At 40.9% G+C, this 13,599-nt stretch overlaps 1 long non-coding RNA gene across 1 annotated transcript in view; it reads right to left on the bottom strand.

Annotated features, from left to right (window-relative positions):
- The window catches only part of LOC134158212 (uncharacterized), a 95,002-nt gene that overhangs the window by 34,051 nt on the left and 47,352 nt on the right, over positions 1–13,599 (bottom strand). The window lies entirely within an intron of this gene.

The following is a 13,599-nucleotide window of genomic DNA, read 5'->3' as shown; positions in this document are numbered from 1 at the left end:
ATCTTCTGTGAAGGCATTTTGCTCCCTCAGCCTCAATATTTCCCACACATATGCTCAATTCTAAGCCTTTGGACTTCGATCTTCTGTAAGGACCAGATCTCATTCTCCACTACACTACTGTACATGGGGGAAATTTAGTGGTTTACAATGGTTTTACTGGAAGAACAAAAAGTCCCATGTGGAATTATAGAAAAAGGATTCTGTAAAGAAAAAAAAAAACAACAAACAAACAACAATTTACAAAAACACAGGGCCCAGCCTGAAGCTTACTGTAGCCTATGTGAATCAGGAGTAACACGGAAAGCTGATGAATTTAAACGGATAGAAGTCAGAGCAGAAGAAGAAAACGGATCTTTTAGCCTTGTAAAAACCAGTATGTGTATTTATCCAAAGGCATTAAGAAGGGGGTTTAGTTCCCACTAGTGCCAACAGCTGCCCCACACTCTCACTTTTCACATGATATCAATCATACGGCCTCAAGACACCTTCATTTTCCCATCAAGAGAGAGCTGCATCTGCTGTTAGCACATTTCAGATCTTATTTTGGATTCTGGTTTGCCCTGTAAGCTCCTGCATGCCATTTGGCAAGGGTTTACGTCATTACACGCAATTAATCTGTGGCCTTTTCTCTTTGGATTGGGAAGAACAAGCTACAACTGTACTCAGCACACACCCTCAGTGGGCTGCAGCTTTTTATCCTGCATCTGGATCTGCTCACTGAGGAAACCAAGCACTGTAAATATATTTTAAAAACACCAAGACTTGTAAACGCTGCAAGAAATATTACTGTCTCTAAGGGATTGAGGAGAAATATGCCCTTTCACAAATGTGAACCGTCTGACCCCAGCAAAGATAAAAAATAAAGAACAAATGAGGGCAAGAAACCGCTATTGCTTGCAGTTGGCTTAATCCTAACTGCAGTACATTGACCTGATGCCACTAGGATTACATCTAATGTCACTGCGTGTTGACCCCTCTTATAGATGTCAGAGGTAGATAATCCCTTCATATTTCCCAGTAGCTGGAACTTGTGTGGGCTTCAATACTGTAATCAGATGGACAACAATACTAGAGGCTTTCTGGTACATGGCTACACGGGAATGATCAGTTTAATTAATTTCTGGGTCATTATAGGAATCAATGCTGGTGTTGTGGCCCATTAAACTACTTTGGTTTGCCCCAGAGCACTTGGTCATTATTAGGTCAGAGTCAATAAGCCACTTTGCACCACCGTTATTAATAGATGAAAGAGATTTTGGAGGAAAAGGAGAAAAAAAAAAGGATGGATTTTGATCTCACTTAGATCAATAATTTCCCAGAAATTGGTGGAATTCCCTGATGCAAAATCAATGTGAGCAAGCTCAAAATTGAGTTGTTTTGCTTTGTCAAGAAGATGAAACTGAGAACTCAGGCTGTGCCTTTAAAGAGAGATGTTTATAGATTAAATATTATTTGCAATATCTGCTCCCCAGAGATTTTCTCCCCATTTATAACATTGAAATATCCGTGTTCAAGGGAGGAGAGGATAGAGGGATTTTGCACATCTGCCTGAACAGAAACTTTGATAGTGCTTTAGGTCAATCATTATTCACAAAAATATTTATTTTATCCTCTATCCTTACTTAAGATAGAGTAACTGTTGCTCCATTTAAAACCAGTATTTTCATTTAGGGCACAGCATTGGAGACATCTGATGTTTATTCCCCATGGTTTTAGCATTAGCCTAACATCCCTACCATGTAGTCTGGTCCAAATGTCACCCATGGGGATGTATCTTTAAGTGAGCAGCCCCATTACCCCATCCATTTTGTGTAAATGCATTATGATTGCAGGTGCACTTTTGAGTGCTATTAGCATCAGACTATCTCACCCTGGGCTATAACATTCTATGGGATAAATCCCAGTGTGACAGAGATGGTGGCAGCCTTTAGGGACCCCTGGAGAGAAAAGCTGCTGAAGGATATATAGATGGACCAATTCCATACAGTAGGTGTTTCCAAATCTTACACTGAAATATGTACATAGGTAAAATAAGCTTTTTTTTTTTTTGCTAGTGATCTTCTTAAAAAGTTCCAAAATGCTTTTAGATTCCTAACTGGCAAATACCAAAACATATTTCACACAGGACTAGAAGATGTGTGTAAAACCACACATAGTAGGCAAGTGCATGCTGTTCTGAGTTCAGACAGAATTAGTTTGTATGGCACCACTCAGTAAAACAGCAGGTTGTAAAATCATAGTTATATGCATTAACTTGCTATGCACAAGCAAAAGAGGATCCCCTTATGCCTGCAAATTAACAAGTTATAGAGAGCTCTTCCTTCAAGTCCAAGCAGGACAAGGGATTAGTGAAACTGTTTTCACCTCCAAAGTTTGAACTTGTGTTTGACCACTCATCCGAGGAAGGTGTGAGTCAGTCGCATAGTCTTACACTTGTGAACATAATAAAAACCATGAATGCTACAAGACAGTGAAGCACACCTTCATGTAACAATCTGCCACTGCTTAAAATTTCAAAGGAAGCTTTTGGTGAAAGAATAAGGTGGTGTGCTGACTACAGTCCCTGAGAGCTCAGCATACCTCCAAGTCCGTGGTATCTGTGCAGCAAGTCAGAGGCTGAGATCTTCAAAGGGTACAGGCAGGGACTGCTGCAGCATTACCCTCAGTATGAACCTGTGGGCACTTGGTTATTTTATAGTAATTGCCTGTTTCTTGCTGCTGTAGCATTTTCTGTATACAAGAAAGTTCCCTTCTTAACTGAGGTACTGCTCATCTACTGGGTAGCTGATAGCAGTTCTTAGGGGTAGTCAAAAAGCTGCAACTTCAACACCTCTTTTTCACTGTAGTGATTTGTTAAGCTCCTTGTTCTGTAAGAAAGTTACAGCCCCAACAGCACTTTATAATCACTGATAACTGGTAATGGTGCTCCCCCGAGCTTCTTTGAAAACCCTAGCCAAAACTGTCATCTCCTTTAGTTATCAACTATCTCACTGACTTACAATGTAAGCCTATAAGATGGAAACACTAAGAAAAGTCATTCTACTACAGTTTTCAGGTTTGGGTTGGTTTTTTTTTTCCTTTCTCTTGCTTTTGGGGATCTTTTTTCTTTCTGCAAAATAGTACATCTGTGCCTGCTGTAGTTCATTTTAGAGTTTTGACATTTGGCAAGCCCCCAGAAGCCCCAAGTGTTCACTAACAGTATGAGCCAATATGCAGCAAGGGGACTGACAGTGTGACACTGAACCCACCTCTTTAGGCTGAATCTTTGCAAAGAGGGAAAAAATGTGATAGCTGAGAAAAGATGCACATAGAAACTTCACACCCATTCTGCCCACCCAACTGAATATCAGCTCCTGTCCCTATTTCAACTCTTCTGCGGTTAATGGATGCTTTGTAATGAATGTTGACTGTTAGGATGAGAAGCACTGTCAGCATGGAGTAAAAGTTGTGATTCAGAACACAGATTAGTTTCCAAATTATCTGTAAAAAATACTGGAGCATCATTATAAACCTGAAAGGGCTTTTGGCAATTCAATCTCCAACACCATTTATAAACTGTTTTGCTACAGCTACCTAAATGATGGTAGTGACAGCAAGATGTGATGACAAATTTTGCTCTGTGGACTCAGAGTGGAATTCTTTGCCTCTACCTTTCACCATCTAAGGAAAGTAAAATTATCACTGCTGTGAATTTTATGTGAGGGTGCACTAGAGGGTTGAATGAGTCCAGCTTTGAAGGTTAAGACAGTTCAGGCCTGAGCACAGTAAGTACCGTTTATCAGACTTTTCAGAGTGCCAATCAGTGCATGAAGCTAAACTCCATGAGACAGAGCAGCAGCTCTGCTGCCTTACAGGTGTATCTGTTTCTGACGTAACACATACCTGTGTTTCCAAAAAGCCACATGAATTGGTATTGTGTGCATTTTAATGTTTTGTTTGTTCTCCTTCCTTCTAGAAGAGTAATTATGGTCTTAACTCCTCTCATTCATTAAATCAAACCTTGCTCCCAGCACAATGATGAGCATTCACCACTAGATATACTTGCTCCTGCGCTGAGACTTTGTCGGCTCAGTTTCAGCCCAAAGCAAATTTTTCTGGCTGGGTTTATAAGCTCTTTAATATAAAGGTATTACAATGGAAATTGTAATTTTGCTTCAACTCTGAGAGCCTGCCTGCCCTGCAGTGTGACATTCAGAACCCTGCTAGACTACTGCACATGCCCTTGTGCAGTGTGAAATGACCACTTTCTTGTGTGACAGCCAAACCTCATGACTCAATACAACTGTGTGGTGTGGTTCATTGCTCCACTGATTTGCTTTTGTAGGAGAATAATTAATTCGCAGTGACTGACATCGCTTTATTTCCACCCCATCACTGACATTTTGTGTGAGTTACATCATATCCCACAAGTTGCCTACCTTTTCTGGCTGCTGATGCTCTTTATTCCCTCTATTCCTTAGTATGATACTCATGATAATCTGCTCTCTTATACTAAGGCCAAGACTCCTGCTGTGTTTCCAGGTAAAGTATTATTTTACTGAGTGATTCATTGGGGAGGAGAGAGGGAAGAGAGAAGGAAAAGCCTTAAGAGGAAAAATATCCAAGTTCCATGATTTCAGAAACTCTGAAACAGCTCCAAAATTCCTTGGTGTTCTGGAGGTCTTTCCCTGCATGATGAAAGCATAGGTCTTTTGTGCTGTTTGCTTTCTTCTGCAATATTTTATGGTTCTCATATATTCTGAGTTGTGTTGATTTGTGGCTAGTTTTTCATTATTAACCCAGGAGGAATTTTCCTTGGAAACATAGGAAAGAAACAACGCCCTGAAGTGAGACACTGCAAATGAGCAACTGCCATCAGACGATGGATTCTGTTATTTACCCAGTTCTTGTAGAATACTGCAGTATTTGATCACCTCCTAAAATGATAAAGTGGAAATAAAAGCATCTTTCTTCTCCCCCCCCCTTCCCATTTGCTTGCTCCATCAGCTCTGTAGGCTATTACATAGTGAAGAAGAAACATAGTCTTCCCCAGCCAGGGAAGTAGGCTCTGTGATTAAAGAGGTAAAAGTGGATACAAAACATGTCAGCTCAATTCCATCCTCCAACACATTTTCTGGAGCAAGCTACCTATTACAGAGCATTGAAGTCCCTTGATTTGTAATGAAACCAATAAAAATTATAGATCTAAATCTTGTTAGGAAGCAAGACTCCAGTCTCTGTCTCAGATGCAGTCTGTGAAATGAGGGTATTAGCATCTCCCAGCTCACAGGCAATAATTGATCCACATAGAGACAGAAAGCACTCAGATTCTGATGCGATGGGAGCTGTTGAAGTATCTACAAATGATGACTCCATCTCCCCTGCTCTTGGGTTATTCCTGATTTACAGAAATATGAATGAGACCAATTTCTCACCATTCCTATGTGAAAACACCTCCACAAAAACAGTGATTCCTTGAACACTAGAATTCAGGATCCTAATTTCCTGTGGATTTGCATCTCTATGCTAGGAGTCCCTCTGGATCCTCTAATAAGCACTGAATTCATGACACAGCCATTCTTTTAACTGGGCACTAATAGGATTTCTCCTCTTCAGGCAGCCACCTACATTCATGAAATGTGTTGAGATTATTCTCCCTACCTGTCTAACTGGCCACCAAGGCTTGTTTCCACTAAGAATCTGCCTTCACTAATTTAAAGCATTCATACCTCAGCTGCTGTAGCAGAAAAGATATAAAGCCTAATACAATTAGTATCAAGCCAGCTTTACTTACATTGGAAAAAAACTATGCTTTCAGTGCTGATCTCCCAGGAGACTTCCAGCATTTCAAATTCTGTTGGTATATCCCTGGAACTACACTGACATCAAATCAGCATAAGTTAAGTGAGAATCAGTTAATGGAAATTTAATCTATATCACTTAAAATTTTGTTTATCAAGATCTTGGTGTCATTATACAGTGTAAGAGGTAGACACAGAGTATTCTCACTATAGCTTGTAGAACTACTCCCAGTGTGCTACTATAACTAAAAGCAAATCTGCAAATATATCTGTACCTAGGGAAAGTGGGTAAAATCACAGAATAGAACGCTAGAATCAACTAGGTTGGAAAAGACCTTTAAGATCATCAAGTCCAACCATTACCCTAGGACTGCCAAGACCACCACTAAACAATATCACTGAGGGCCTCATCTATACGGGTTTTGAAAACTTGCAGGGACAGTGACTCCACCACTGCTCTCATGACCCTGTCTGTGAAGAAAGTGTTCCCAGTATCCAATCTAAACCTCCCCTGGCACAGCTTGAGGCTGTTACCTTTTGTCCTATCAATTGTTACTTGGGAGAAGAGACTGACCCCCACCTCACTACAACCTCTTTTCAGACAGTTGTAGAAAGCGATAATCATAGAATTATAGAATCACAGAATATCTAGGGTTGGAAAGGACCTTAAGATCATCCAGTTCCAACCCCCCTGCCATGGGCAGGGACACCTCACACTAAACCATGCCACCCAAGGCTCTGTCCAACCTGGCCTTGAACACCACCAGGGATGGAGTATTCACAACCTCCCTGGGCAACCCATTCCAGTGCCTCACCACCCTAACAGGAAAGAATTTCCTCCTTATATCCAATCTAAACTTCCCATTTAAGTTAACCCCTTACCCCTTGTCTTTTCACTACAGTCTCTAATGAAGAGTCCCTCCGCAGCATCCCTATAGGCCCCCTTCAGATACTGGAAGGCTGCTATGAGGTCTCCACGCAGCCTTCTCTTCTCCAGGATGAACAGCCCCAACTTCCTCAGCCTGTCTTCATACGGGAGGTGCTCCAGTCCCCTGATCATCCTCATGGCCCTTCTCTGGACTTGTTACAACAGTTCCATGTCCTTTTTATGTTGAGGACACCAGAACTGCACACAATACTCCAAGTGGGGTCACATGAGAGCAGAGTAAAGGGGCAGGATCACCTCCTTCGACCTGCTGGTCACGCTCCTTTTGATGCAGCCCAGGATTTGGTTGGCTTTCTGGGCTGTGAGCGCACACTGAAGCTGGCTCATGTTCATTTTCTCATCAGCCAGCACCCCCCAAGTCCTTCTTGGCAGGGCTGTTCTGAACCTGTTCTCTGCCTGACCTGTAGCTGTGCCTGGGATTGCCCCAACCCAAGTGTAGGACTCTGCACTTGGCTTGGTTAAGCTTCATAAGGTTGGCATCAGCCCATGTCACAAGCGTATCAAGGTCCCTCTGAATGGCATAAGGATGGATAACGTCCCGTCTGATCCTCCTCCACAGTAAAGCCTCCCAGTTCCCTCAGCTGCTCCCCATCACACTTTTGCTCCAGACCCTTCACCAGCTTCATTGCCAATTTCTTGACTCCCTCCAGCACCTCAATGTCTCTCTTGTAGTGAAGGGCCCAGAACTGAGCACAGGATTCAAGGTGCAGCCTCACTAGTGCTGAATACAGGGGATGATAATTGCCCTGGTCCTGTTGGGCCACACTATTACTGATACAAGCCAGGGTGCCACTGGCCTTGGCCACCTGGGCACAAGCTAGCTCATGTTCAGCAGCTGTTGACCAACATCCACAGGTCCTTTCCCACCAGGCACCTATCCAGCCGCTCTTCTTCCAGCCTGTAGTGTTGCAGGCTGTTGTTGTGGCCCAAATGCAGGACCCAGCCCTCTGCCTTGTTGAACCTCATCCCACTGAACACAACCCATCAATCCAGCATGTCCAGATCCCTCTGCAGAGCCTTCCTATTCTTCAGCAGATCAACATTCCCAGCCAACTTGGTGCTGTCCACAAATTTACTGAAGGTGCACTCAATCCCCTCATCCAGATCATCAGTTAAGGTATTAAACAACAGTGGCTCTAACAATGGTCCATATTGAGCTCCTCCTGTTTGCTGCCCATGCTGCAGGCATTATCATAAATGCATGTAAGTTGCCTGTGGATCCAGACTCCAACAGCAGCATGCTACCCCATGGCTCATTTCTAGCGAGCCTGATGTTATCCACTTTCCCCTTCAAAATCCTGCTTTCAGCTTTGTAGTTGAATGTATAGGGTAGCAATTTCAACCTGAGTTTTCTTGGGAGCAAGGAGGAGTGATTTCAGCAGCTTAGAAGGGTGTTTTCATGTCCCACATTGTTCCATAAAGGAAAATTAAAGCAGCAAAAGCTAATTTTCTTTGGAACTGGCTCTTGACTGAGTTTATAAAGACTTGTAATAAAGAAGCACCATCTTTGAAGCATGTATACATGCCCAGTTTTGAATGACAAGCTTCTGATGCAGTCCATATTTTTTACCTACCTTCAAAAGCAAATGGGTCTTTTTTTGGATAACATATAGAACAATGTCTTTTGGATAGCTTTCACATTACGTGTCATTTTATGAAGCTGAGTTTCTTATTCTTGGCTACTCACACTAAAGCTGCAGCTCTTATGAGCACATTTTAATGTATCAATTTATATTCAGAACAAAGAACCTAGGGTTATCCCATCATCAGAAATCCTTATGAGCTTGATTTTTTACTGTTTCCATTATGTAGGGTTATGGTTTCCATAGAAAAAATAAAACAAGGTTTTCCTTTATTTTCCTTTTTTTTTTCCCCTCCTTTCCTTCCACAGTTTATTTTCAGAGTAGCAAATCTTGTGGGGGTTTTTGTTTTGCTTTGATTTTTCCCTGTGCTGTTTTTGGTTTTGTTTTGGTTTTTAACCAACAAGCATTTGTTGTGCATTATAAATCGGAATGGAATTTGCTTTTTCCCACAAACGCATTAACCTGCTAGCCAGATGTGTAGCTTGGCACACTGACTTAATGTTGTTTCTGTCATGTAAAGACCCACAAGACACTTTTGGGCATGATCCATGTTATCTAGCAGGGCAAAATTCTTACAGTATCAACCAGGGGTTCCTTTCCTCCACGTTTTTTCAAAGCATTGAGGAAGCCTTATAAACTCAAACAATTCATGTGAAAGCATTTAAGTGCCTATTAAAGACGCTCAAGTAGGGAAATTTTCACTATCATAAAGAAGCCAAAAAAAGAATAATCTGTTTCTTGCTGATACTCAGAGATCTGCTACTTATTCACAAGACAATGAGATGACATGTCAGTGTTGTACCATTTGCCAGAACGTATGTGTGTGTTTATCAAGGCAGCATGAGTCTATAATTCTCAAGGCAATCTTTTTTTCCAATTCAAAACTGCAAAAAGGCATCAATTCCTCCACCTTCAGAAATTGTATTTTCTTTTGAAAAGCATTTTGATTGAAAATTCCTACTCAGCTCTTCTTTGCATAAATTCTTATAGGTGTAGAAAGAGTAGTGTGAATTCTCCCATGCTCCTCAGTGGGCAACAACGTCCCTTGAGGGCAGAATCTCTTTGAAACTCTTCTTGTACAGAGCACCATCAGCCTCCAAGGACTGTGCACAGACATGTGTCAGACATGTGTCCTTGCAGGACCAAGCTCTTGCCTGGTATTTTTGAATGTTCATTTGCATAATCATCTGTGAAGAAACATGCTCTAAGTATTTTGCTCTTTTTAGGCCCATAATCTCAACTGAGGAAAGGGGAACAGAGACAGAATTAACACCAAGACAGAAAGGAGCTATGCTTCAGAAAAGTCTCCGTCCATCAGCTTAAATTTGTCTTTTTGTTGCCTTCTATACTATAATCACTTCACACAGCAAACTCCTTAGGCAATACCTTCAGGCTTTACACTATTTGGGTGTAGTGAACAATCTGCATTTTTACAGGGTGCTCCACCCCTTTCCTGGAGTCTTGACATGGCTTTGGAAGTCAAAAGAGCTGAGAATGAACCTGGGAATCAATCCAGCTGTGTATTTAAATCAGATAGTGCTGGAAAGATTTCTTCCTGAGACTGTACTCCTCACTCGCTATGCTCACAGAAAAGAATACATGCTGCATCCATGGAGAGAAAATGTGTTATAAAGAAAGCTGGAGTGCAGGAAAAGATCCCTAAACCTCACCCATAACACACCTTAAGAGAAATAGCACCCCACTAAACTACTGAAAGGTATCAAAGATCCTCAGGTTCATTTTGCGGAAGACTTTTGCTTTGGTTGCTTTCAAATCCTAGGGCTTGCTTGCTTTGGTTGCTTTCAAATCCTAGGGCTTGCTTTCTTTTCTATCTCTCACTCTGTTATTCCTTTAGTTACTTGAACTGAGATAGAGTTTGAAGGAGCTTCTTGAATGATACCACCTAGAAAAGTCCATGGACTGGAATTTATCCATCACTGATAGTAGAAATAGATACTTGGCATTCAATCCAAACATGTGACACTGCAGGAGAGAGTAATGGATGTCAAGAACATTTATTTATAAGGAAACGATAATGGAGAAGAGCTGGGCTTTGGGTTTCTGTCCACTACTTTTCTCCACTTTAAATGTTTGCCCAGGCTTTGCTGTATCTCTGCATATTGTATTAGCCCTAGACTTACACAGCTCTGCTTTCATTATTAACCTACAGAGGAATTACTGGATGTAATTTTGGTTAAATCACATAAACCCTCATAGGGCTGCTATGGCAATAGGCTGGACACCAGCATTCCCTTTTTAATTCCCTGGGGAATGGACTGATACTTCAGAGAAGCTAAATAAGTTGCCCAAATGTAAGTTACTTACAGCTCAATATTATTACATTTTTTCCTGGAGAGGTGGTAACAAGAGACTAAACTGTATTTGGGGCTTCACTTTCAGTAACATCCACTTTTCTGCAAAAAAACAAAGTCAACTTCACTGTTTATCCTCACTTAGGATTGCAAGAGATGTTCGGGATCCTGTGCAAGATGATTAATGTCTTCAGCTGCCAGTGAGGCAAATGGGAGTTAAAGATGCTCAGGTTCTCACTTTAGTTAAATAGATTTCTGCTTGGACCCAGCAACTGGACTGCAATGTCTGCTCCTATGGGAATGCCAGCGTCTATGGTTGCTTTGCAGTTAAGGAAGAACTCCTGAAAACAGCCAGGCTGCACCAGAACAACACGCCAGGACTACCTGTTTCCAGGTGTGCTCATCAGAAGATGCTCAGGAAAAGTGGCTAAAAATGAGGATCTGTGTAAACCCACCTTTACCAGGTACAGCCAGTTGTCACCCGGAGCTTTATTTCTGCTTTGTGAAGGTGATGCTATTCAATGTTTCCAGATTGTTCCCTGTTCATGGGACAATGGCATCTCTCTGCAAACAAAGGGCAACATTCTCCATTTTGACTTCTCTCTAACCTGCACTGCACATTTGAACCTTGTCCCTAGCACCAGCAGCACAGATAAATAATACTTCCAGCCCACCAAGAAGAGAAAGGGAATGAAGGACAAAAATGTCCTTTTATTTGTCTTTACACCCTGGGTTTTACTGCAGATTTATTAATGTCTGCGCAAAATCATTAGTATTCTTGAAAAAGTCTAACTCTCCAGCCAAAACTAAAATTAATTTGATAGATTGTCCTTGACTCTCAATTATTAGGTGAGTGCAGAAAATGTTCATAAACATGAGGGACCTTGACACTGCAATCTGAAAATTGCCCTCATAATAAATTAAAGATTTTTAATATCAATTCTCATTGTACGCTTTGCCCTGCTCCTTCTTCCAAAGAAGGCTTTTGTATGTATTTCAAGCTCCCTCACTTTCTCACAGTTGCAAGAACTTTTATGTGACTGAGCTGTGTATTTTGAAATATTACCTTTGACAAATGGTTCTAACAGCAAACACGAAATGAAAATGTGAGCTGTACTGTTCAGCATCACTTCAAGACTTCAGAGTGTTACAGTTTGGTTCAGATGTTCACAAAGACATTCTAATTAAAATCCCAGTGGATTTGCTTTCTAAGAAAACTATCATTTACATGATAATGTTTTATGTCTCAGAGAGAATCTGCAAATAGGCACTGAAAAGAGAAAGAAAAAAATGCCTGTGCTGCAAGGACTTTTTTATATGAAAACTGGGTCAGAAATCACTTAAAGATTACAGCTATCAGAAATACTGCGTTTTCAGCTTGAAATTTGGTTTATCAAGCTGCTATATAACCTTGATGATCTGATTTGAAATCTGACATTGTAACCTGTGTACAATACCCTTCAGTCCTCCCAGTTCCATGTAAAGGAGAACTTACCTAATGAGTTTGATGGCAGTCCACTTTAATAAGCAATGAGAGTTTGGCTCCAACATGAGACACAGATCTGAGGGGGGAGAAGCAGCATTGTGCTAGGCACAGGTATGACATTGTGTCACTGATACAATCCTAAGACATATTTTCCTGAATTTAAAACTCCAGAACCAAAGTACTGTGTAGCCACATATATTTTATTAGATTATTCCTAAATCCCTATAAGCAAAATTTATTTCTTTTTCCCCTCTCTCTCTTTATATTATTCTTGGTGATAGTATCCGTGTCTCAAATGTTAGATAATTTTACAGACTCTATTTTGTCTTTTTTATAAATATTTACATTTTCTCATAGCACTGTTTCTTTCATCTAAGTCACACTGTCTCTGTCTCACTGCTGGTCACACACTTCCATTGCTTGTAAAACTGTACAACATTTTCATGCATGGTGAAAGTGATAAAATTCCCCTTTTGCGGGTGTCAGGAGCACATCAAATTAATTTACTTCAAGATTCTCCTTGGTTTTTTTTCATATTTTAACAGCTAATAAATTGCTCCTTTCTTTGGAGAAACTAAACATTTTACTTTCTCTGACAGTGTCAGAGGCTCAGTGCCAACCCTAATCACCACAAACCGCTGGAGACCTATTGATTTAGACAGAGCTAGATCACTCTAACTACTGAAGATCTGGTCGCTAATGTGCTGTGAAAATGAAGTTTTCCTGGAAATGCAGTGCAATGAACTTACAAGCTGAATAAAGAAAATGTGATCCTTCACTGCCTTTTTTACTGCTGGCCATTCATAAGGCACCCAGCATTATGGCCATCCTCAACCTCTATGTAGCTGGTTTGGAAGATGAAAAAGACACTCCAAGCAGTAAGCTTTAACTTTCAGCTTGGTCATATCCCAACCAGTTTCTCTACATTTTCAGGTGTTTTTTTTCCACAGTGAGGACTCAGACTACAATGCTTTTGTCTCATGGCATTTTAGCACAACCGCTCTAAAATAAAATTGAAAAACCTATATAGAGAGGAGTTCAATGCACACACACACACGTATATATATATATATATATATATATATATATATATATATATGTATGGGAAAGTTATTCTTTCTCCAGTCTTTGCATTCTTCAAAGCAGCTGAACTAGTTTAGTTCAGGCTGCCAGAAATAGCCTTTTCAGGCACACAGACAGCTTGTAAAATGATAGGTGAAGTTTTGAGTGATGGCAGCAGGGGACAGGGACAAAAGCTGCTAAGCCACCTTGGGCGTTTTCTGTGCTTGTGCTCCCACTGTGATTAACCAGTCAGCTGTATTGAGCTGGGATCCTAAACCCCACAGCATCTCCTTTGCTCCAATGGTTCTTTTAAATCTGCAGAAGAACTTGGAAACAAATAGAAAAATGAGTCTGGTGACTTACTGTCGGTGGATGATTAATTGTTCTGAGATTGCAGTCATGATTACAGAGCTTTCATCTCAGATGACAC

Source organism: Pezoporus occidentalis, unplaced genomic scaffold, assembly GCF_034315485.1.
Source record: "Pezoporus occidentalis ecotype Australia unplaced genomic scaffold, CSIRO_AGI_Poc_V1 ctg128, whole genome shotgun sequence".
Lineage (NCBI taxonomy): Eukaryota > Metazoa > Chordata > Aves > Psittaciformes > Psittacidae > Pezoporus > Pezoporus occidentalis.
The sequence above is the reverse complement of the archived record's forward strand: the minus strand, read 5'-3'. Positions and strand labels throughout refer to the sequence as shown.